We start from the raw sequence: 24,694 nt of genomic DNA, 5'->3' as shown, positions 1-24,694 counted from the left end.
CATGGTCTTAGACAAGATTTGAAAGCATTCTCTGGATTACTAGGCAGAGACATGCTCTTCCCTTACTTTCTTCCAAATAGATAGAGTCTCTGTGTTTTGATCAACCTAAAGCTGCAGGTGAAGTCATGCAAAAATTCCTGTGGCCACCACTTTTAGTGCTAGATCAGACCTGGAGTCTGAAAGCCCAGAACCAAAGCACTGGGTTTCATCAAAGGCCTGCTGTAATTACTCCCTGGCTTCTGCCTATAGTTTTTCAAAATCCTGGAGCTCTACAATTTAACAGCTGGTAAAGCCAGCCAGGCCTGTGTCATCCCTTTAGAGTGGCAAGTTCCCTCATGCCCTAAGCAGATCCTAGCTCCCAGACATTTCTAGATATACCCTGGGCCAGAAGGGAACCTGCTGCTTTGAAGTGAATGACCCAGTCCTGGCGGGATTTATCACCTGCTAACTGAAGAGCACTTGGGCCCTTAAAAACCAGCAGCAACACCCAGGAACTATGTTAAGGGCCTTGGTAAACCTCTCAGACTTTCTGGTTTCAAATGAGACTCAGCACATTTCCAATTATGATGTCTATGGGGTAAGACAACATCTCGTTGAGAAAAGTGGAGGGAAAAGTAAAGGGACTTTGTCTTGCACCTTAAATACCAGCCTGGCCACAGAGAGGTAGAGCAACAAGCAGGCTCCTGAGATCCCCAGTTTCAGGACTTGGTTCTTGGACAGTATTTCTGGACTGAGTCTAGTGTAAATGTTTCCTGTGCACACTGGGGATTTATGAATAGCTTTGTAAATGAGGATCACAGAAAATGAACTCTAGATTCTCCAGTGCTGTCCCAGAGTGGAGGCCAGACAGGAGCCTACTGCCCTGAAGGGTAAGTCTCAGGCCAGGCAACATTCACCACCAATTGATTGAAGAGCCCCTGGGCCTTAATGGAACATCTACGGTGTAGTCTGGCAGTACTATCCATGAGCCTGGGTGGCAGTGGCAATAGAATGAGGCTCCACTGCCTTTGGAAAGGGGAGGGAAGAGTGGGAAGGACTGCAGTTTGTTATTTGAGTACCGGATCAGTGACAATAGAACAGAACACTGGGTAGACTTCTGAGGCTTTGGACTACAGTTCCTGACTCCCTCTGGACCTGCTCAGGGGGAATTTGCCACCCTCAAGGGAATGGCATAGGCTTGCCTAACTTTGCCACCAGCTAAGAGCAACAAGCAGGCTCTTGAGGTCCCCAATTCCAGGACTTGGCTTTTGGAGAGAATTTCTGGACCAAGTCTAGTATGAATGTTTCCTGCACACAGTGGGCAGTCATGAATACCTTTGTGAATGGGGATCATAGCAAATGAACTCTAGGCTCTCCAGTGCTGTTCCAGGGTGGCAAGCAGTCTGCCATTACATGTACTCCCTAGTCTGACACCAAATATGCAGCAGTCCCATAAAATTGCACCACTATGCTCAGTAGATCCAAATAAGCAAAGTCATAGAAAGGGGCTGCCTGCAACCCTGACATCTATAAAGCTGTGGAGTCCTATGGGGCTTCGAAAGTAATGCTGATGTTAATTGATGTCAATTGGAGAGCATTTTTAGTGATTTGGAAGATCAAAAGAAAATCCTTTAATAGTAATTTTCAAGATCAGACCACATGGCAGATGTAAGGAATGAAGAATCCAGTGCCAGTGGACTCACTTATTACTGCACGAGTCCACTGGTCACCAAGGTCATGTCCTTTGGATGTGCCCAGTCAGCAGGCAGACACAGCTCATCTGTTGTCCCTCCAAGGGCAACTCCAAGCCCAAAGCCTGTCGCAGGGAGTCAGAGAATCAGAGAAGGCTAGTGCTGATGAGTGCTCAGAAGCCTTTATCTGTCCCTGCTCTGGCAAATAGAGGATCAGAGCCACAGACTGCAAAGCAAAGAAGACTTAATCATGGCACCTAGGAGCCAGTGATGACAGCTGAGCACTGTAAGGGACAGAGAATTGTAGCCTAAGACTCTACGCTCTGTCACCATATTTTCCAAATAAAAAAGCCAAGGCATGTACTCTGACAAAGGATGTATTCCTGCTTGTGATTAATTTTCATGGAAAGACAAAGGGAGAAAACATTTACAGTATGAACCGTCCTGGAGAATTCACATGGAAAACGGATGCAGTCTCAGAGACAAACTGTAGGAGGACAGGGAATCAATTGGCTGCAGCGGTTTAAGAAGAAGCCGTTCCAAGTTGTAGTTCTGAGTTTGAAAGGATAAAAGTACCAGCCACAGCAGGACAAAAGAGAGAAAATGTGATATTGCCTAAAGTATGCCTGTCAGAGAGCATGCATTTAATAAATATTTATTACTGAATAAATGAATAAATAAATTAATAGCCACAAACTGTACAAGGAGTATCAGCTATGCTAGAGGCAGATAAACAATGATGTTCCCAGGCTATAGAAAGAATTGCAGTCATTCCCCAGGCCTTCCTGTTCAAAGCATGGTAACTGAGCAGCAGCAGCAGTGGCGTCACCAGGGAGCTTGGCAGAAACGCAAAAATCTGGACTCCACCTGTGACCTACTGAGTTAGAGCTTACATTGTGATCGGCACTCCAGGTGATCAAGTACACTTTAAAATTTGAGAAGCACTGCTCTAAGGGTCTGCCCAGTTAAAGGAAGTAAGAAAGACAGATGTATAGGAATACGGGTGTATGGGAACAGTCTGAGTATTGGATAATTGGAGAGATAAACAATCACAGTTTAAGAGCTGTGAGGAAACGTGGTTAAAAAAATCATAGCTTTCCTGAAGGATAAACCCGCAGAATGAAGTGTAAACAGACAACCACAGGCTGAGAGAGGATTATAGTCAGAGGTTGTGTGAGAAACAGACCAGGCACAGGAACCGAATAAATGAGAACTGGCTCATGTAAGGGTCAACACACATCTAAATAAATAAAACTGAATTAAAAAATTTTCCTGGTGCCAAACATAAAAGAGAACTTTTCCCTTCTTATTTTTTCTTCTTTTTTAAGCATTCCTTTGGAGAACTTGGAATGATAAACTTGCTTTCTGTGACCGTTTGAGCTGCATGTAAAACTTTTTGAAATCTAAATAATCCTCTTAGCAGTTTTGCTTCCCAGGAATGCCTTTCTTGAGGGCATTGAAATGTGAACACCAGGGAGGGTGCTGCCCTGTCTCCCTGCCTCCGAGAAAGTTCGCCTTAGGTGCCAGCTCCAAGCTGGAACTAACTGCTCACTGTAAAATCAAAGGTTTATTTTTCTTATGGTTAGACACAGTTAACCTGTATGTAATGACTTGTATGTATCTAGAAATATAAGTGGTGAGATTTCTTTCTGTTTTTTACGCTTGTTAGTGGATTGTCTAAGACCCACATTGCAGTCTGGTTTAAATGCTTGGTTATTAATAAGACTTCATTCATTTTTGCATTTTGTGGAGATGATCGTTTTGGGTTGGCAGGATATTTTACTTTTAATTATTTCCCCAACACCAGTAATGGGGGCAAGGATTGAACAGTCTTTGTTACTATATGTAGGTAAAATGGTTCATATGACAACCGTTGAAGGACGGCAGAGTCAAAGTGGATGGTGGTTTGATTTGTATCTGAGAGTTCACGATATAGAGTAATAGGCATTCATTATATCTCTTAAAATGGAATTAAAACTTTTTGATGGTATAAAAGCAGGAATTGTTTTTTAGGTAGAAGAGACACAGTTCTGAGAGTCTAAATCTCTTGAGACGTCTCCCTTCTGTGGGAGCCAAGGTCCTACAGAAGGTTTGCTGAAAAAATACTGACATAAGTCAGATTGATTAATAGGAGACAAAGCATACAAATCTATTTAATGTGTATACATGGGAACCTTCAGAATGAAAACCCAAAGATACAGGGAGAATTGTCAGTTTTTATGCTTAGGTTCAAGAAAGCATGGACAGCCATGTAGAAGATAGTTGGACAAAGAGGTGTGATCTAATGTTAATAGACACGATGGGGAAACTCAGCAAGGCCTGTCTGTCCAGATTCTTCTTGGTCTTTGTGAGCACGCATCTCTTCTTTCTGGGTACAGGGCAGGACCCTCTCTAGAATGGGGGTTTTATGACCTGCAGTCAAATAAGGTAGGTCAGATAATTTTCTTATGGTTAGTTTTTACACAGAAAGGCAGAAGAAAACTTGAGCAATATTTGTAGGTTTTATGACTAGCTTTGAAAAAAATGAGTTCCATTTTCTCTGATCTGCCTTAGGGATGGGGGATTCTAGTTTCTATAGCTGCCTTGAAGGACAATGGGACTGAGAGACAGAAGGCCAGAAGACAGAGATAAACTTTTGCGTCGGAGGTTTTCATTTGAGGATTTTGTTTTCTGAGCCCCGACATCTCCAACTGGCAATAACAGTGGTCTGTCTGGTTCTTATAGTCACAGATGATGCCCTGTGCAAAGCAAGTCTGAGCAGCCTACCCTTGCCATCACAAGAACCCTGCCTTGAAGGGCCTGGGCACAATCAGATGCCCTGGCTCACTGATTTTGCAAAAGGGGATTATAGCCTAGGGCAGTAGGATGACCTATGCAGCTGGTATCTCTCCTCCAGAAGATACCCACAAGTGTTTGTTCTCTCAAACAGTTACTAAATATCCTGTGGTACCAGGCTGAGTACTAGGTACTAGTCGTATATGCTAAATAAAGCTCAGGTCTTAGTCTCAAAGTGCTCGTAGTTTCTTGAGAAAGAAAAACCTATTAATGATTATGGCAGAGGGTGGTAAGTGCTATTATGTGTTCTGCACAAAAAATGGTAAAAATTCTGAGGACGACTGACAGCCTGGGGAAGGATCAAGGAAGCCTTCTAAAAGGGAGGACAGCAGAGCCCTGTCTTGAAGCTGGAAATCCAATCTCTCTAGCATTGGCTCTCACATTTCTTCTCTGTTTCCTGACTAATTCCTAAGATCTAAACTTTCCAAGTCTTAGCTTATGTAACCTCCACCAGGACGCCTTCAATGGCCCTGCAAAGCTAGGATAGGTGATGCTTTTGTGTGCCTCATGAAGCCCTGCCAGTCAGCCTCACAATACCTTGTGAGCTCTTTTAGGTCAGGGACATTTTTCTACTTACCCCTATTTCTTTGGCACCTAGCATGGTGCCTGGCACACAGGTAGTAAGTACTTAATAGATATCTGTGAAATGACTGAAGGTTGGTGAAAAGTAGTTACTGAGGTGTGTGAAAGAGGAGGCTTGAGAGGAAAGTGGCATTACTGACATTATCAATAGAAGGAACAGCATAAACATATAACAGCAAAAAGCAGTTAAGTATTCTGTGTAATGAATGACAAATACTTCCAAGTTGCCGGAGCATACATTGCAAGTGAGAAAGTGGCAGGAGATAAGATTGGGAAATTAAGCAGAGAGTGTGCTTCAGTCTAATGGTAAATGAAGTCCCAAGCCCTCCTCCATTGATCTCTGTTTCCCTTCGGGAGTTTCTGGAGGATTGCCCATTAAAATTGACATCTGCTTAATGTGTACATGGTACAGATGAGCCTCCCATGTGACGCACAGAGATGCAATATTTCCAGAAGTGGAATTAGAAAATAAATATGTTGGTCTTAAGTGTAGCCCATTGTGAACCTCTGGAGGGCCTTCCCCAGAAAGAGAGTATTCATTTCAGAGGGGAACTTCATGCAAATTGGATTTGGGAATTTGGAACAACATGCAACCACAAATATATAATTAGCACCTAATTATGTTGCAGAATGGCTGACAAGACCCTGCTTGGCTAGGAGTTTCCAGCACAAGTGTGTTTATGGACAAGGCCCATGATTGAAGATACACAGACACTGAATCATTTACAGTATAGTGTCTATGTACCCTGATCTCACCCAGTTTTGAGACTTAGTAGAGTATAATCTTTAGTGGGACAAGAGCTAACCTCAGTGATGATATCGGGAGAAACCATGGAAATCAGGCAAGTTGGTGCATTACGGTAGATCTGGATGAGGTTGTCAGAGGATCTGAATTCAGTTTCTTGCTCTGTCTGAAATGACTTCTGTGTTCACTAACAAGTCATGTACCTCTCTGACCCCCAGACGCTTTATCGCAAATCAAGTTGTCGCTGAGTTCTTTTGAGAATAAAATGAGATCGTGGATGTGGAAGTCTAAAATAATCAACAATTGTGGCATTTTCAAACTAATAAAAATCAGTGCTGAAACTGATGAAGCAATCACTTATGAGTACAGCCCAATGCCAGGGGAAGTAGGGAATACAGAGAAATAAAGCCTCTTGTTCCCACCTTTTCTTTTGTTTTACTTTGACAGTAAAGACAAACCAATATGTACATATAATAGAGAACAATTAAGCACTCACATTTAATGAAATCTGAGTTCAAATAAGAGAGTAATTATTGAGAGATGGAGTTGCTGAGGAAGGCTGCAAGCTGAATGAGTTTACCTTTTCTTTTTTCCTCCCTTTTCTTATCTTTCTCTCTTCTCACTTTCAGAAAAAATCATCACAAGTCTCCACACTTACTCATCATAAAAACTCTCAGCAAGTCAGGACTAGAAGAGAACTACCTTAATTTGACAAAATGTACTCATTGAAAAACCTACAACCAATGTAATATTTAATGGTTAAATTCAAGGCTGTCTGATCTCCCACAGTAATTCAACACTTTACTGGAGGCGCTGACAATCCAATGAGGCATGAAAAATTAATAAATGTCATTAAGTTTAGAAAAAAATGTGCAGCTGTCTCTTACTGCAGGAAACATTATTGTCTGTAGAAAATGCTAAGGAAACTACAAAGATTAATAGAACTAATAGGTGAGTGTATCAAGGCTGCAAGATACAAAGTCAATATACAAAATTATTATAGTTTTGTATATTAGCAGAACATTTCAAAAATAAAAATATTTACAGTATCATTAAAAGATAAGCATAGAACACTTAGGTATAAATTCAAGAAAATATACTCAACACCTGTATGCTTAAAACTACTAAAGATTGCTAAAAGAAAAAGACCTAAATAAATGCAAGATATACCATGTTCATGAGTTGAAAGACTCAATAGAAAATTATCTTCAGATTATATAAAATTTTAGAATAAGACAAAGTAATCTAGAATGGAAAAAGTTTAAGATACTCTAGAGAAACAGAATTGCTGATTGATCAAGGAAAGGGTAGATGTATGCATTTACCAAAACTCATGAAGTTTTATATCTAAGAATTTTATGTTTCATTGAATGTAAATTTTATCTAAGTAAAGAATATAAATCGTATTGATCATCTATTTCTCCATCTATCTATACATACATACATTTGTGTGGTTGTATTTTAAATATACATATATTTTTTAGATACGACCATTGAGAGGGCCTAAAAGCCAGGACACACTAGTAGCAATGAGCACATTTTGAGCCCAGATTTTGATTTCTAAATATCATTCTCTGGTATAAAGAACTAAATCTCTTTGGAGAAACGAATGACTCCAGAGCTGAGGCAGAGGATCTATGAGCTGATCTTGGACATTTTATTGTTCTAGAAAGCAAGGACGATACATACACACACATTTATAATAAAGCAAATGATCAAAATGTACATAAATGGTAAACTTGGGTAAAAGTTACAAAATATTTCCTTGTACTTTTCTGGCAATTATATTACAATAAAAATTACCAAAAATGTTGAAGGATAAATAAAACAAAAGTCATAATAATGGTTACATCTTTAGGGACGACAAGACAGAGCATATAGGAGCATATAAAGACTTCTGAGGTGCTTGGAAATTTTTATTACTTAATCTTGGTATTATATACATGGTTATTTATCTTAATACTGACACAATCAATTTATACCTATTTCCATACATATAATTACCCTTATAAAATAAAAAGAGACACCAGTAGGACAACAAATTAGCATCCAAGATGACATTATTTACTTGTGATGAAGTCAGAGCCAAAGCCCAAATCCATCAAGTCTGTTTCTCTGCCAGGTGATAATATGGGTGGTGATAACAAAGTTAATATGTGGTTAGCTGGAGAACTCCAAACCCTGAATCATTCGTCTTTCTCTACATGGTCCTAAAGGGTATCACATGCACAGACAAATGCCCTGTTGACTCAGAAGGCAAGACTTTAATGCTGACCAGGTTCTTGAGCTCTAAACGAGTAAGCTAGGCTAGGTGGAGACCTTTCCTAGACCAGAGATGGCCAGGTCTGACAATCACAGCAAGCTAAATGGTCTTCTCCAGCCCAGTCTCCCTAGCTCTATCAAAGTTTTGAATTGTGTGTTATCCTAGTGATGACAAGTTTTCACCAGAATTCCCCAGCTAACAAGAGGAACAAAAAGTCTCTGTCAGTCTAGGCTTATTTATATTCTGCTAAAGTTTTTTTCATTTCTTAGCAAAGGCTGCCCAATTAGGTTTCTGGCCTTCAACCAAATAAAAATGATACTTAAAACCCTTGAGAATGGAGTAGAAAGTGAGTTGTGAGCCTGTTCTGGCCAATAGACAGTATTGTCTGTTTTTATTTGTAAGCTATCCTAAGCAGCCTACAATGAGACCACAGAGGTGGGTGTGCAACTAGAGATTCACCAGTAGTGTGAATATGAAAGTTTAATCAATTAGAGTCTGTGATATCTCGTGAATAAGTCCAATCATAGCATTTCTTTGTCTACTTTCTTTTTATGTGGCTATAAAAAGATGTCAACAGTGCATTTAAAGTTTCCTGCAGAGAGGAAATATGCAGATCACAATGAAGGTAGGAATATGCTCACAACCATATGTTTGTTCTCACAAAAATATGTGCCAATATAAGAAATGTTCCGTTTTGAAGTTTTTGGCACCATGTGGTGGTAGTGGGTTGAAACTTCCATGGTGGGTTCTTTTTTTCTTTTTTTTCCTCTTTTCATAGAATAGCTTTATGTTTTTCAATCTAAAGGTTTCTTTACTACCACCTCCTCCCTTACCTCCTCCCTGCTCCCCAACCTTGTTCCTTTGTATTAAGCACATTACAAACAATGTCATATTTCATATACTTAGAGACAAAGAACATGGTTGCTTAGCAACAAGGTCCCAGTTAAAATTTTAAGAATTCTTTTACTTTTACTTTCCATTTAGGGCAATGCTCAGGAAGCTGTTTTCAAGGAGATCCAGGGCTAGGAGAAAAAGTCTTCAAAAAATGTCTACCTAAAGCAAAGTGAGTAGTAGGAGGAGGACATTAATTAAGGGCTTGTTGTCACAATGCAAGTGGTATCGTCAGTGGCAATCAGAATGGAGAGAAAGGATTGGAGAGACTTGGCCTAGGGTGGGACAGAGAGCTTCACCTTTCCATTTTCCATCTGGTTCCTCCCACTTCTCCAAGATTTAACATGGGATTCAAATCAATGAGCTGAGAATGAAAAGCACAAAGGGAAGCAGACCCACACTGTATCAGTCACTCGAAGTGATCTTGTTTTGAGGGTTTTAGTTATAGACTGGGAGTGGCAGAAGCTGAAAGCTTATTTTGTCTGTTATGAGGCCTCCCTAAAATATCTATCTCACCTTTATAGGATGACTATGTTTCAGCTGACTTTTTAAATCAAGGCCATTTTCCCACATTATTAAATATTACATGAAAATCTGGCTTTTCAGAACCTTATGCTGTGGGTATTGCAGGACTGTCTTACCTATTGCTAATTATACATTTAGTTTATTCTGAGAAATTTGCTTCTATTAATGTTACTTCTATGAACTTAGTCTTATAAAACTCTCAGGAATTTTCCATAGAAGAGGTGGCTGATAGCAGAATTGATAGATCTGAAAAAGTCTTTTGCTCCCAGCTTTTAAAATATTCTTGATATCTGTAGGCTAATTGCTTCCAGAAAACTTGTACTAATATGCGAGTGAATATTTCCTGATTTGGTGGGAGATAACATGATGATTTATTTAGCTATTATTTGATTACTAGTAAGATTGTGTATATATATACATATATTTGTTTAGATGCCATTTATTTTTTAAATGAAGTTTCTGATCATGTTATTGCCCATTCAGTTTCCATTTGAGTATTGTCTTTTTATTGTTTTATAAAGCTTATTACACAAACACACATACACACTTAATCCAGACTCAGGAAGTATCTTTTATACAATGACAAATGAAGGAAGGAGGGGGGCATAACAGGAGGAACTAATATAAAGGATTTATATTTATGGTCATATTTGTTGAAAATATTTTTCTCAATTTATTATTTGTCTTTTACTTTATGGCTTTTATTCTGTTTTATTTTTGATCTGTGGATGTTTTGTGTGTTTTGATAGCAGACTAAGGAGCATAGTAGTGAAGAACAGAGACTGGCATCTCTGATGCATTTGCATCTTGGCTCTAACATCTCTGTGATGTGTGGTTTTCACCAAATTACTTTAACCTTTTTCTGTCTTAATGTTCTTCTCTAGAAAATGGGCGTTTTAATAGCTTATGGGGATGATGAGATTACATCAAATTAAGACATTCAGAAAGCATATAGAATTATGCCTGGCACACTGCCAGTGATGCCTGACACAGCACACCAAGCACTCAATAAGTTAAAGTAGCCAGCATCATGTAGCAAATATACCAACCTATTCCATTGTGATTTCTCCTATAGCTTTTATGTTCAGAAAGTCCAAATCTGTAGGAAAACTATAAAATGTGTATTAATCTCTTGTTTTATTTTCTTCATAAACTACTTACTTATTTAGCTTAATTCTGTAACGCACCAGCATTATTGTTGGTCTATGGTAAGGAGTGAGTTAATTTTTCACCCAAATGTGAATTTTTTTTGGTCAATTAAACTTTCGCTTCTCATTTATTTGTATAATTCCTTTATCATTTACAAGTTTTTACATACACTTAGATCTGTTTCTGAATTATCTTTTCTGTTGTTTTGCCTTTTGCTTTCTAGTCTAGTGCCATATTGGAAAAAAATTAGTACAAGTCCATGTGAATTCTGATCTCAAGACTGTTAAGATTCTCTTAGCTATTTTTAACTGTGAAATAGTTCAGGTAGTTATCTGAACCATTTTAATATACTAAAAATGTGACTGAGATTTTGAATAGGATTATTCTTATCTATTAATTGATTTAGAGAGAGTGACAGTTTTAAAATACCTTTAAAAGTATTTAAATTTTTCTTGCAAAATCCTCGCATCTCTCAATGGATTTTTTTAGTGTTTTCATAAAGCTTCCCACACATTTCTTGATATTATTAGAAGTTAATATTTTTTGCCAATTGTAAAAATAATTTTCTCTTTTTGTACATCTAACTAGATATAGGGGGAAGCAAGTAACAGTCAAAGTTCCCAACTCGATCTGAGTTTTCTTCACTTCCAGTGCCTTTGTGTGTTATTTTTGTAAGATGTTTGGATTCTGAATCAGGGAATACTTGCCAAATATTATTGAACCTTGAAATGGGGATACTGTTTCTGAAAAGTTGTTTCTACTAATTAAACACATTTTTATTCTGTCTCAACTAAATGCTGGCTTGCTTGGTGATGATAGAAATGATTCCTGCTCCACAGCACTTACATTACAGAACTGATTTAATGACAGCTATGGTAAATATTAGGAAGAATGGCTGGTGCACAAGTTGAGGGTCTAACTTGGGATTCACCCTCATGCAAGGTTAGAACAGGTCATCTCTAGGAAGATTTGACATTTGAACTGAGCTCTGAGGGATCCATAGGAATTAACTAGGATGTTCCTTACAGAGCAGTTGCCAGAACACAGGCAGCTGAAGGAATCAAGATAGGGCCTTTGCCGATTAATGCGGAAATGGGGAGAGAGGAGGGATATGGCATTGGGCGAGACAAGTCATTGCTGGGAGGGTCACAGTAGGGTTTTTATCCTTAAAAGAAAAACAAAAGTCACCTTGAAAAAAGTTAAAAATAGATAAACTATCAAAGTATCTAGTACAATGTACATATACATGTTTTTTTCTTGGAAACTGGGATAGTTCCCATGGTTATTTTGCCATGGCTCTTGAATAAATGGTTCTATGAAAGTTAGCTCTCTTTAGCCTAGAGGGAGGACAGTCTAGCTTCTCCTCCATATTTCTTGACAGAGGAGTTTGTTGCTCTAATCAAAGCCCAACCAGGCCAGTATCTGCCACAAGACGGAAAAGTATTGAAGGAGTCCTGTTTGCTGTTCTCTTGTCAGTACTGTCAGGAGCAAACCACAGCGCCTTTTGTTAAAGTGGCTGTGAAACACAGTTCTTCCTGGAAGTTCAAGGGTGATGAATCCCAAAAGGGCTTATAGAATGTCAAACTGCCAGCACAGCCCGAGGGATGGCACATTCTCTAATTGAGGCAAGAGAATTAGGGTAAGGTTTCCCAATTTTGGCTTTTTGAGCAAAGTAATTCTTTTCCTTTCTTTTTTTTTTCCTTTTTTTAATTGCATTTTAGGTTTTGGGGTACATGTGAAGAACTTGCAAGATTGTTGCATAGGTACAGACATGGCAGTGTGATTTGCTGCCTTCCTCCCCTTCACCTATATCTGGCGTTTCTCCCTATGCCCTCTCTCCCCAACTCCCCACACCCCACTGTCCCTCCCGTTTCCCCCCAACAGACCCCAGTGTGTGATGCTCCCCTCCCTGTGTCCATGTGTTCTCATTGTTCAACACCCACCTATGAGTGAGAACATGCGGTGTTTGATGTTCTGTTCTTGTGTCAGAGAGCCAAGTAACTCTTTATTGTGGCAGGCTGTCCTGTGCTTTGAACGATGTTTTTCAACAACAGCAGCAGCTCTGGTCTCTACCCACTAGATGGCAGTAGCACCCTCGCCCGGTTGTGGCAACCAGCTGTTGTACCCCCAGGAAACAAAATCACCATGGGTTGAAAAACGCTGAGTTACAGATATAAAAGTTCTTTCTTTCACAATTAAAACTATTATACTTTTTTTTTTTTTTTTGCTGTAAATTCACTTACATACTGCCACATTTAGCAAATCAGATTCCTAATTATCAAGGCTAACTCTCCTATAGTGTACAAAGCACTGCCATTTGTGTCTGCTATCCATTTATTTATGGAAACATTTATTAAACACCTGCTTTATGTAGGCACTATACTAATTGCTAGTGTTATACTCAAGGGAGACAACATTGCAAGAGGCCTAAACTACAGGGGGAGATAAAAACATGAGTATATCATAGGAGCCTGGTAGAAGTCTACTGAGAGGTGAAAAGAAGAAGAATGGGGTTAGAAGAAGTTAGAATCTTAGGGGGGGAGCTCCAAGGAAATATGAGGTCGAAGTGAAGCTCAGTGTGGAAACCTGAAACACGACCAAGTATTTTTCAGCTGATAGATTTGGGGAGTAGTTGGGAAGCTTAAGACTAACAACCATATATATATATGTATATTATATTATCTCTTCTAGATTTAGTGGGTTAGTCATTAAGTCCCATCACATCTCTCTTTTGGGAGGCATTTCAAAACTATCCCTTAATTTCTCTGTCTGTTCTCGTTGCATTTGCTCAAACTCCTGTCACCTCGCCTCTGGCATTAGTGTCTCAACTAGCCTGTTTTCTCCATGTCTTTCCATTGTATCTTGAGCAGTATATTCAAGCTAAAATTTAGAAACGTATTAATATAATATATAATACTATATATTATATAATATTACATATATAATAGTTTTCAGGGCGGGGGATGGAGTCTTGCTCAGGCACTGAGGCTGGAATGCTGTGGCGCGATCTCAGCCCACTGCAACCTCTGCCTCCTGGGTTCAAGCAATTCTCCTACCTCAGCCTCCAGAGTAGCTGGGATTACAGGTGCCTGTCACCACACCTGGCTAGTTTTGTATTTTTAGTGGAAATGGGCTTTCACCACATTGAGCAGGCTTCTCTCAAACTCCTGGGTTCCAGTGATCCATCTGCCTCGGCCTCCCAAAGTGCTAGTACAGGCATGAGCCACTGTGCCTGGCCACAGCCATATTTTAAGACATGTATTATAATCATCTGTATCAAGGATAATCATCTGTATCAAGGATAAGAAACCTCAAAGGTTAAACATTGAGCTTAGGGTCACTTAGCCAACACCAAAGTTAACCTGTCAATTTAACTCTTCCCTGGGTTAACATCGTTTGCCTTTTCTAGTCAAACTTAGTAGCATAAGAAAAATTCAGGAAATACTCTTAACAAATAATTTTTAAAAACAACCTCCAATGATAAAAAAAATATAATGCTTTCTTATATCTGTATATTTCAAAGTGCACGTTCACAAACATTATCTCTTGTGATTCTTCTACAAACCCTATCAGTTAGAAAGGGGAAGCATTAACGTCTCTGCTTCATGGAGAGAAAGAGCACTCTCAGGGAGTGTGTTTAGGTAGAGCGCTCACAAAGCATGCCTGCCTTTCTTAGCATGGATATATAGTTCCCAGAGGGCAATGTAATGGTTCCTTGTATTTTAGCTTGTCATTGTATTTTAGTACCAGGATACTGCCATCATTTTCCTATCCTTGAAAGCAGTTCAATTTCTGCATTTAGAACTGAAATTATAGTGTCTCAAAGCTAAATTTAAAAGAACAATTTACTGCTGTCTCCATGAAGAAACAGAACCAATCAATGTAATAAAAAATATTTAAGATCATTCTGTACTTAGTACAGTCACTCTTGCAGTCATGTGACTCATGGGGAGCAGCGAACTGCCTGTCATTAAGGAATATTTAAAGAGCAGAACAGTATTTGGTCTTAGATAGGTATGCAAGAAATGCATGTTGGTTCAATGAATGGAAAAGTGAGTGGAAAGATGGGAAGAAGGATGGAAGGGTGGTTGCTTCGAGGAAGGACAGGCAGTGGCCTGTTTCTCAGTATCCTGCCCCTTACTACTTTCCTGTTTTCTGTCAAAAACAAGTTCCTTGTCATTGATTTATACAGGGTTTCTACTTCCCTTTATTATCTGAAAGAAGGACAAGAGCAGGTGGAAAATGCTGAATTGAACACTTTAGTTTAGAAATCTTCTTCCAGAGAGCGAGGTGCTCAAAACCCAATGTGTTTGCCATAGATACTCTAATGATCAGACTCACACTTGGCCTCTCCCACTTCCTCTCTGCCAGATTCAGCAGGTTAGTCACCAAGTCCCATCACATCTCTCTAGGGAGGCATTTTAAAACTGTCCACTTCCCTGTCTGTTCTCGTTGCATTTGCTCAAACTCCTGTCACCTCACTTCTGGCATTAGTGTCTCAACTAGTCTGTTTTCTCCATGTCTTTCCATTGTATCTTGAGCAGTATATTCAAGATAAAATTTAAAAACTTATTTTGTTGTTTCTTATATTCTCCAAAGTTTCCAATGGCTGTTCGTAATAAAGGCTAAGTTTCTTACTCTGCCAGCTAGGCCTTCCATAATGAGGCTCTTCATGTTTATTTCTGCACAGGCATGCTCAAAGCTGAATGGTCTCTGCACTTTACTGAGAATATGTTTTACACATCACCATATCACATCCCACCACTTATTCTTGTGTTCAATATTTACTGAAAACCTGTTATGTAGGCTGTAAGTCAGACCGTGAGCATCAGAAAAAGACAGAATATGAAAAGACAAACTCCTGTCCTCAGGGAGCTCAGTTTCCCAGAATATACAGATAAGCTCTTTTATTAGAGAGTAAATGTGCTGCAGCTGGATAGGAACAAGATAGTGGAGGAGCTCAGCAGAGGGCACCCCCGGATTAAATTGAGTGCTTCCTTTTTTGGATCACCTCTGTATCTCTAGCTCAGTACTTCCTATATTATAATTTTACATCTATCCTGTTTTGTAATTATTGATTACCCCGGAAGTTGGAGATGGAGTCTTATTCTACTTTGGCTCTTAAAAGCCCAGTCAGTGCCAGGCCAACACCCACTGATACATATAACAGTGAGCCGTTGCTGGCCATGGTAAATGCTTATGTGCATTTTCTCAATTGATTTTCACAATGCAGTGGGCATTATTAATGTATTAATAGTATCACTATTTTATATAATGATATGAAATACCTTGACCAATAACTGTTAAGTGGAGGAGCCAGGATTAGAACTCAGGTCAGTGTGATGACAAAGATTGAATTCCTTCTGTTAATATATAAATCATTAAGTGACAAATGAATGAAGTTTCTCTTTCTCTGTGGGTGTATATTCTTTCCCTAGAACCTCATAAAGCCTTGGAAGAAGTCAGGCACATTCAAAATGTATTTTTGCTTTAAAATGACATTTGTTCAAGTTGAATTGATAGAAGTGAAAGTTAGAGAGAAGCCACAAGCTCCAGGCACATGCAAGGTGTTTAGACGGATAAGTGTGATGAGTACTGTATGTTGATGTTGAAAGGGCTGGGAATGGAGCCCACACAGTTTTGTAGAGGGAATAACATTGTGTGTTAGGTTGCATGCGACTGATAAAATAATGGAACAAGGGGAAGGGCTAGTCCCTCTTTGAAGGGCTTCACCAAATTTCCTTCCTTCCTCCCCTAGCCAATCAAGCTTCCTCTCTTTGTCCTCTGCTGAGAAGTGCCTTTTCATTCTTCTCCAAGAGCAAGACAACAAAGAAAGGGAATCACATGGGAGGAAGCCTGCCCGTGTAGAGGGAAAATGAGCTGCACTGAGTTTGGCAGGGCTTGGTGGCTGTTTCATGTTGGCTATTGTAATAAGTTAAGGGAATGGGAATTATGCTAATGAACAATACTAGTCAATTGGCTCATTTCTTTTCCCTCATCTGAATAAATTCTTGGGCTCAGGAAAAGTTTTGTAGTCTTTAGGGCTTTTAAAATCATCTTATGATGCTGGCTCAGCTGAAGTAAATCTTGAAGATACACTCTAGGTCAGAGCTTTTCAGAGGAAGGAGCTATGATAAAGTGGAAAGAACATGGAATCTGACTACAGGAAGTTCAGGTTCTGACTGTGGCTTGGCCTCTTACCAGCTAAGTGAACCTTCCTGAGATTTAGCTTATTGTCTGTTAATGGAGATAAAATACCTTCAAAGGGGTTTTGAGGATTATAAACAATGTTACGTGTGAAGGAGTCTAAAACAAGAGACATTTCATATGTTTTCTTGTCTAAATGTCCAAGGTGCAGACACCTTCCACCCTCATTCCTGCCCCAGTGGATTTTAGTGAAAACTGGTCTTTGCTGATTTATTGGAATAAGTGATTAGAGATAAGACCCAATACCAAATAATTGTGTAAAAGAGGCCCAAGCTATAAATGCATAAATTATCTCCAGCTTCTTTCCTTGGGCACTAAAATAAATTCAGCATTTTCTGCTCTTCTGAGATATGCTTGGCCAAATCTCCCCATAGAATCTGCCTTTATGGATCTGCAGATCTGGAATTGACCAAATACTCAAATTTTTTTTCTCTTTATGTAGTAACTCTATAATTGTTATTGATTGCACTTCTTTAACATAAGCTAAGAAGTGAAATCTTGTCTCAAACTAATAAAGGATATATAATGTATTCATAGATGAGGAATGATATCAAAATACCGTGAGAATAGCCTCTGTCCAAAAACTGTTGGCTTTCTGTTTGAATAATAGAAGAGACTTACTCATAGAATCGGCCTCAAATTAGCCAAGAGATTTGCCATCTTATTTTGCCACAGTGCACCACTTGTGCCTAGGTGATATAATAAAAGACAGGACTAAGCTTGCCTGAAGGCACATTTGTGCAGGTTACTTACTCTAGGTGGAGGCAGGCTAGTGACCTGTTGAGTAGAGTACAGACCTGCACAAACAAATATCCTGGCAGAATTTTAACTTGAAGTCTTTTTCCGGTCATGTCCTCTTTTACAGAATTATGCTGCCTTAAAACATTCTATGTGTGTGGTGTCAAATTTTCTTCATCTCAAGGCTTCTCACACATTACAGTGTAATTGGTCTATAGATAATCCCTCCATGGCAAATATATGGGAGATTAGATTGTATAGTATCGTTTTAATTTGGATAACTTCTTTTTTTTATTTTCTTGATTGATTATATCTTTTTTTGTCAGTGAAGTTAAATTGTCAGAGAAAATGAACACTGATCCATTTGACCTATCAGCAACCATTAGGCAATGTGCCTAATAAGAAATTTATTCATTTATTTGTTCAATCATTAATTCAGCTCATAAACATTTATTGATACCTTGTTAGATTTGACTGGGTACCATTCAAAGTTTCAAAGATAAAAAATGGGACTCCAAAAAAGAATTAAGCTCAAAAGAGGGAATACAATCATGTAAACAAATAATTATGATAACCATCCTTCAAAACTCTGCAAAGGTGTTGTTATCTCTAGAATCCATCTTGCATTTTGCTAGACACTCATCCTTTGTGTTACCATGGCACATATACTGCTTTGTTAGCATTTAGCTGTATAATATTGAAATTTTCTTGCTATTTTTAATCTTCCAAATGGAAGGTGTGCTACTCGTGGGCAAAGACTTTCTTTTTTCTTTATACTTCCATCTTTTATCCCATGTCTGCCAAATATTTGTGTTTACAAAAACAGAGTGATGTACCAGCTTCAATGCGAGAATAATGAATTCAGATCTCCCTAAATAGCTGGGGGAAATTCTCAGAGGGAGAGAAAAGGATAGTCAACAAGTATCAAAAAGGATACTTGAAAATAAGTATGAAGGAGGAGAAAAAGACAAAAGAGATGCAGTCACAGTGCACAGCATGAGCAAAGAGAGCCATGGACTTACAAATGTGCCTGGCATGCTAAGGAAATAGTGAATGATCTGAGAGCTAGGAATTAAATGTAATTAAACACAAATAGGAAAGAGATGGCACAGTGTAGGTACACTGAGGATAGATTTTGTTAAAGGAGTTGTATAGAAGGATTAGAGTTTGAGCCATGTTGTGTGGGCAATGCAGGGCTATATGAGACTTGCTAGGAAGGGGCCTGACTCGTTAGATAGATGTTACTATTTTTGAAAGATGCCTGAGGTTTCAGTAAACCTCTTTTACATACATTTTCTTGTCCTTTGGATTTTCTTGATAGGTTGTAAGGATGATACTAGGGAAATTAAGTTGCAAGGAGGCAGCCATGACAGGGATATTGGAAGGATCCCCATCTAGGCATATGTTTTTATTCTGTTTATGTTAAAAGTATTTCTTTGCTTCCCTAACTTCTTAAATAATTTTTGAAAAAATAACAACCAAGCACACACAAAAAATCTCTCTTCATTGTACAACAAGTAGTTTGGGTTGGGCAATTCTCCCCGCTCCTCTTCCCTTGTCTCTGGACTTTGCTATAACTCTATGCAGATTCATGTTCCTGTGAGTTTGCTTGCTTGTGTCACGTGTCAAATCACTATATAATTATTGGATCATATCCCCTTGTTGGCAGCATTAAATTATAAAAATAATATGGAGTTGGCTTATACACACATACGATTTTATAAAATTGTGCTTATTTAGCTGGAGCTAGCCACTGCTATGATTAGAGCTTAGCATTAGGTACAGCAGGATAATGCTGTGTAACAAGTCTTAATGAAAGTCAGAACACCTGTTAGAGTTCCAGCTCTACCAGTTTATCTACAACATGGAAATTATGCTAATTTCATTTTCTTTTCAGAGTGTTTCTCTGTGAAACACATGAATAGATGAGAAAACCCTTTTAATTGCAAAGGAGCACGTCATGATATTAGCATTTACTAAGTAAGTGCATGAGCTTGGACTCAGAAAATGGATTCAAATCCTGATTCTGCCATCTACTAGCTAAGTGATCTCAGGCAAGTTCCTTAATGTCTTTGTGTGTGATTTTTCTTATCTGTAAAAATTATTTAGCCTGTCTCACAGGGTTGTGAAGATTAAATATAATGATGTGTGGTGGTTATATAACATATCTGCATATTATTGGACATACTTCCTATTTAGATACATGCTCTTTGCCCCCTTACTTTGAATATGAATGGCTTATGGCTGTTCAACCAACAGAACTTCAGCCAGCAGAGTACAGTGGAAATGATAGTGTCATTTCTGAGGCTGAGTCATAAAAGGCCACATGGAATCTCCCTTGATCCCAGATATCTGAGTTATCTGATAAAGATTTTAAAGCAATATCACAAAAGAATCCTCAATGAGTGATTATGTATACACTTGAAACAAATAAAAGAGTAGATACTTTATATTTTCTGAAAGAGTAGATTTTTAACGTTCTCACCACACACAGCCCAGTCACTATGTAAGCTATATAACATGAAGGATATGTTAATTAGCTTGAGTATGCTAATTATTTCACAATGTATACATATATCAAAACATCACATTGTACGACTTAAATATATACAAATTTTATTTGTCAATTCTATCTTGATGCTGAAAAAAAAAGAAAAAAATAGAAAGTTTCATAAATGAAATAGAAGATATAAAGGATATCCAACTGGAACTTTTAGAATGCAAAAATAGAATAACTAATAGCAGAATGAAAAGGCCAGAAGAAAATGTTAGTGAATTTGAATATAGAACAATGACAGTGTGGCTATTCCTCAAGGATCTAGAACTAGAAATACAATTTGACCCAGCAATCCCATTACTAGGTATATACTGAAAGGGTTATAAAACATTCAGTTATAAAGACACATGCACACATATGTTTATTGTGGCACTGTTTACAGTAGAAAAGACTTGGAACCAACCCAAATGCCTATCAATGATAGACTGGATAAAGAAAATGTGGCACATGTACACCATGAAATACTATGCAGCCATAAAAAGGGTGAGTTCATGTCCTTTGCGGGGTCATGGATAAAGCTGGAAACTATCATGCTCAGCAAACTGACACAAGAAGAGCAAACCAAACACCACATGTTCTCACTCATAAGTAGGTGTTGAACAGTGAGAACACATGGACACAGGAAGGGGAACATCACACACCAGGGTGTGTCAGGGGGTGGGGTGACTAGAGGAGGTATAGCAGGGGGTGGGGGGACTGGGGAGGAATAATATTAGGAGAAATACCTAATGTAGATGATGGGGGGATGGATGCAGCAAGCCTCCATGGCACATGTATACCTATGAAACAAACCCGCACGATCTGCACATGTACCCCAGAACTTAAAGTTTAATCAACAACAACAAAAACAGAAATTACCCAATCTGAAAAACAGAGACAATAGATTTTAAAATACAGAATTCCTGGAAATTGTCGGAATATAACACAAGATTTAATATTTGAATCATCAGAGTCACAGAGGAGAGGAGAAAGAGTTTAGAGCTGAATAAAGTATATGAAGAAGTAATGGCTGAAATTTTCCCAAATTTGGCAAAAGACACAAAGGTAAACATTTAGGAAGTTAAGTGAGTTTCACATGGGATAAACCCCCCAAAATCCATGTAAGATACATTATAATCAAACTCTAAAAACCAAACAAAAATATTGGAAGCAGTAAGAGACAAGTAAATGACATACCATTTTCCAGTGCTAAAAGAAAAGAACTGTGAACCTAGAATTTTATATTTAGCAAAAATGTCATTCAGAAATGAAAAAAAAAATTGAGTGATTCTCAGATGACGGAAAATTAAGAAAATTTGTCACAAGTAGTCCTGCCATAAAAGACTTGCTAACAGAAACTCACTGCATAGAAAATAAATTATAAAAAAAGGACTTATTGAATGTAAGAAAGGAAGAAAAAATCTGAAGAGTGAAAACATATGAGTAAATACAATAAGCTTTCCTTCTCTTGAACTTTTTAAATTCTACCTGAGAGTTGAAGCAAAAATTATTTGATATGATTATCAATGTATATAGAAGAAATATTTAAGAAAATAATATTATAAATAAGGAACAATAATGAGGCATAGAGAGAGGTAAGTTTTTTTGTACTTCTCTTGAATTAGTAAAATGTCAAATAGTAGACTGATAAGTTATATACATCTAATACTTAAAGCAACCACTAAAAAAGCAATGTGAAGTGATATACTCAAAAAACTATAGACAGGTCAAAATAAAATTTAAAAATATGTTTAAATAACTCATAGAAACACAAGGCAGGGAAAGAATAAATGAACAGAGTACAAACAAAAAAGCATAAAATGAATTTTATATATATATATATATAACATTCTCAAAATGACAACGTTATAGAAATGAGCACATTAGTAGTTGCCAGCATTTAGGGATGGCGGGAGGGAAGTCTTGGTGTGATAAAGTAGTTCTGTATCTTGATTGAGGTGATAGTTACACAAATCTACATATGTGATAAAATGGCACAAAACTATACACAGTTGGGGGAAAGAATACATGGCATCTCTTGGTAAAATCTTTGCAATTTCCTGAGAATCTATAATTATTTCAAATTTAAAAGTTTTAAAAACTAGTAAATATTTGAATGAAAATAAGACGTTGTATTTCTAGCTCTCTTTCCTTGTGTTACATGGCTAGTGAAACAGGTAGTTGTAAAATATTAAGGATATACAGAAAGTACCATACATCTTAAATACTAATTTTCTTTTTTTTAAAAATTACCTGACAACTTTGTCAGCATTCCTGTACTATAACATCTATGGTTGCAACATTAGAGCTCTCCTTTTTTCAACTGTGCTATGAATATTCTCCTAATGCTACCAACCTCCCACTTGTACTAAGAATTTCTTTCTTTTTTTTTTCTAACTTTTACTTTAGGTTTAGGGGTACATGTGAGGGATTGTTATATAGGTAAACTGCATGTCGGAGGGGTGTATGTAATCATCCAGGTAATAAACATAGTATTCAATAGGTATTTTTAAAATATTTTCTCCCTTCTCCAACCCTCCACCTTCAAGTAAGCTCCAGTGTCTGGTGTTCCCTCTGTGTGTCCATGTGTTCTCATTGTTTAGATCCCACTCATAAGTGAGAACACAAGATATTTGGTTTTATGATCCTGCACTAGTTTGCTTAAGATAATGGTCTCTAGCTCCATCTATGTTGCTGCAAAGGACTTGATCTCATTCTTTTTAGTGGCTGTGTATTATTCCATAGTGTATATGTGCCACATTTAAACCCATTCTACTATTGATGGCCATTTAGGTTGATTCCATGTCTTTGCTCTTGTGAATAGTGCTGCAATGAACATATGCATACAGGGTGCTTATGGTAGAATGATTTATATTCCTCTGAGTATATACCCAGTAATGGGATTGGTGAGTCAACTAGCAATTCTGTTTTAAATTATTTGAGAAATTGCTACACTGCTTTTTGCAATGGCTCTGAATGAATTTACAGTCCCATCAACAGTGTATAAGTGTTCCTTTTTCTCTGAAACCTTGCCAGAATCTGTTTTTTTTTTTTTTTTTTTTNTTTTTTTTTTGGTTTTTTAATAATGGGAATTCTGACTAATGTGAGATGATAGCTCATTGTGGTTTTGATTTGCATTCCTCTTAAGATCTGTTATATTGAGAATTTTTTTCATATGCTTGTGGGATAAATGTATGTCTTCTTTTGAAAAGTGTCTGTTTATGTCTTTTGACCACTTTTTAATGGGGTCATTTTGTTTTTTTCTTGTAAATGTGTTTTTCTTATAGATGCTGGATATTAAACCTTTGTCAGACGCATAGTTTGCAAATTATTTTCTCCCATTCTGTAGGTTGTCTGCTTGCTTTGCTGATAGTTTCTTTTGTTGTGCAGATTCACTTTAGTTGAACTAGGTCTCATTTTTCAATTTTTGTTTTTGTTGCAATTGCTTATGGCGTTTTCATGATGAAATCTTTGCCAGATTCTATGTTAATAATGGCATTTCTTAGGTTTTCTCCCTGGTTGTTTACAGTTTAGGTTTTATATTTAAGTCTGTAATCCATCTTGCGTTGATTTTGTGTATGATATAAGGAAAGGGTCCAATTTAAATGTTCTGCATATGGCTAAGGAGTTATCCTAGCACCATTTCTTGAGCAGGGTGTCCTTTCGCCATTGCTTGTTTTTGTTAGCTTTGTCCAAGACCAGGTGATTGCAGGTGTACATCATTATTTCTGGGCTCTACATTCTGTTCCATTGGTTTATGTATCTGTTTTGTATCATTACCCTCCTGTTTGCATTACTATAGTCTTTTAATATAATTTGATGTTGGGCAACATAATGCCTTCATTTTTGTTCTTTTTGCTTAGGATTGCCTTGGCTATTTGAGTTCTTTTTTGGTTTCATTTGAATTTTAAAATAGTTTTTTCCCCTAATTTTGTGAAGAATATCATTGGTAGTTTGATAGGAGAAACTCTGCTGTGAATTCTTCTCATTCAAGAGCATGAATTGTTTTTATTTGTTTGTGTCATCTCTGATTTCTTTGAGCAGTGTGTTGTAATTCTCATTGTGGAGATCTTTCGCCTCCCTGGTTATCTGTATTCTTAGGTATTTTATTCCTTTTTGTGGCAGTTGTGAATGGGATTGCATTCCTGATTTGCCTTTCTGCTTGGATGTTGTTGGTGTATAGGAATTTTTTGTATATTGATTTTGTATACTGAAACTTTGCTGAAGTTCCTTATCAGCTGAAAGAGCTTTTAGGCAGAGACTATGGGGTTTTCTAGGTATAGAATTATGTCATCTGCAAACAGGGTTAGTTTGACATCCTCTCTTCCTATCTGGATACCTCTTCTCTCTGTTGTCTGATTGCTTTGGCTGGGCCTTCCAGTACTATGTTGAATAGGAGTGGTGAGAGAGGGCATCTTTGTCTTGTTCTGGTTTTTGGGGGAATGCTTTCAGCTTTTGCCCATTCAGTATGATGTTGGCTGTGGGTTTGTCCAAATGGATCTTATTTTGATGTATGTTCCTCCAATTCCCAGTTTATTAAGGGTTTTTAATAT

The 24,694-nt window shown here is 37.8% G+C and overlaps 2 long non-coding RNA genes across 2 annotated transcripts in view; one reads left to right on the top strand and one right to left on the bottom strand.

The window, feature by feature from the left end:
• LOC108293826 overlaps positions 1 to 9,163 on the top strand; it is an 81,021-nt gene extending 71,858 nt beyond the window's left edge. Inside the window, exons 2-3 of the long non-coding RNA XR_001820821.2 lie at positions 8,663 to 8,720; positions 9,080 to 9,163. This is a non-coding gene — a long non-coding RNA (uncharacterized LOC108293826). The remainder of the gene's footprint in view (positions 1 to 8,662; positions 8,721 to 9,079) is intronic.
• On the bottom strand, positions 7,875 to 8,928 carry LOC108293827. The gene is made up of 2 exons (XR_001820822.1): positions 8,422 to 8,928; positions 7,875 to 8,042 (listed from the first exon to the last, which is right to left on the bottom strand). It is a non-coding gene; the product is annotated as an uncharacterized LOC108293827 (long non-coding RNA).
• Positions 9,164 to 24,694: the final 15,531 nt, after the last annotated feature.

This window comes from Cebus imitator, unplaced genomic scaffold (assembly GCF_001604975.1).
Source record: "Cebus imitator isolate Cc_AM_T3 unplaced genomic scaffold, Cebus_imitator-1.0 Scaffold549, whole genome shotgun sequence".
Classification (NCBI taxonomy): domain Eukaryota; kingdom Metazoa; phylum Chordata; class Mammalia; order Primates; family Cebidae; genus Cebus; species Cebus imitator.
The sequence above is the reverse complement of the archived record's forward strand: the minus strand, read 5'-3'. Positions and strand labels throughout refer to the sequence as shown.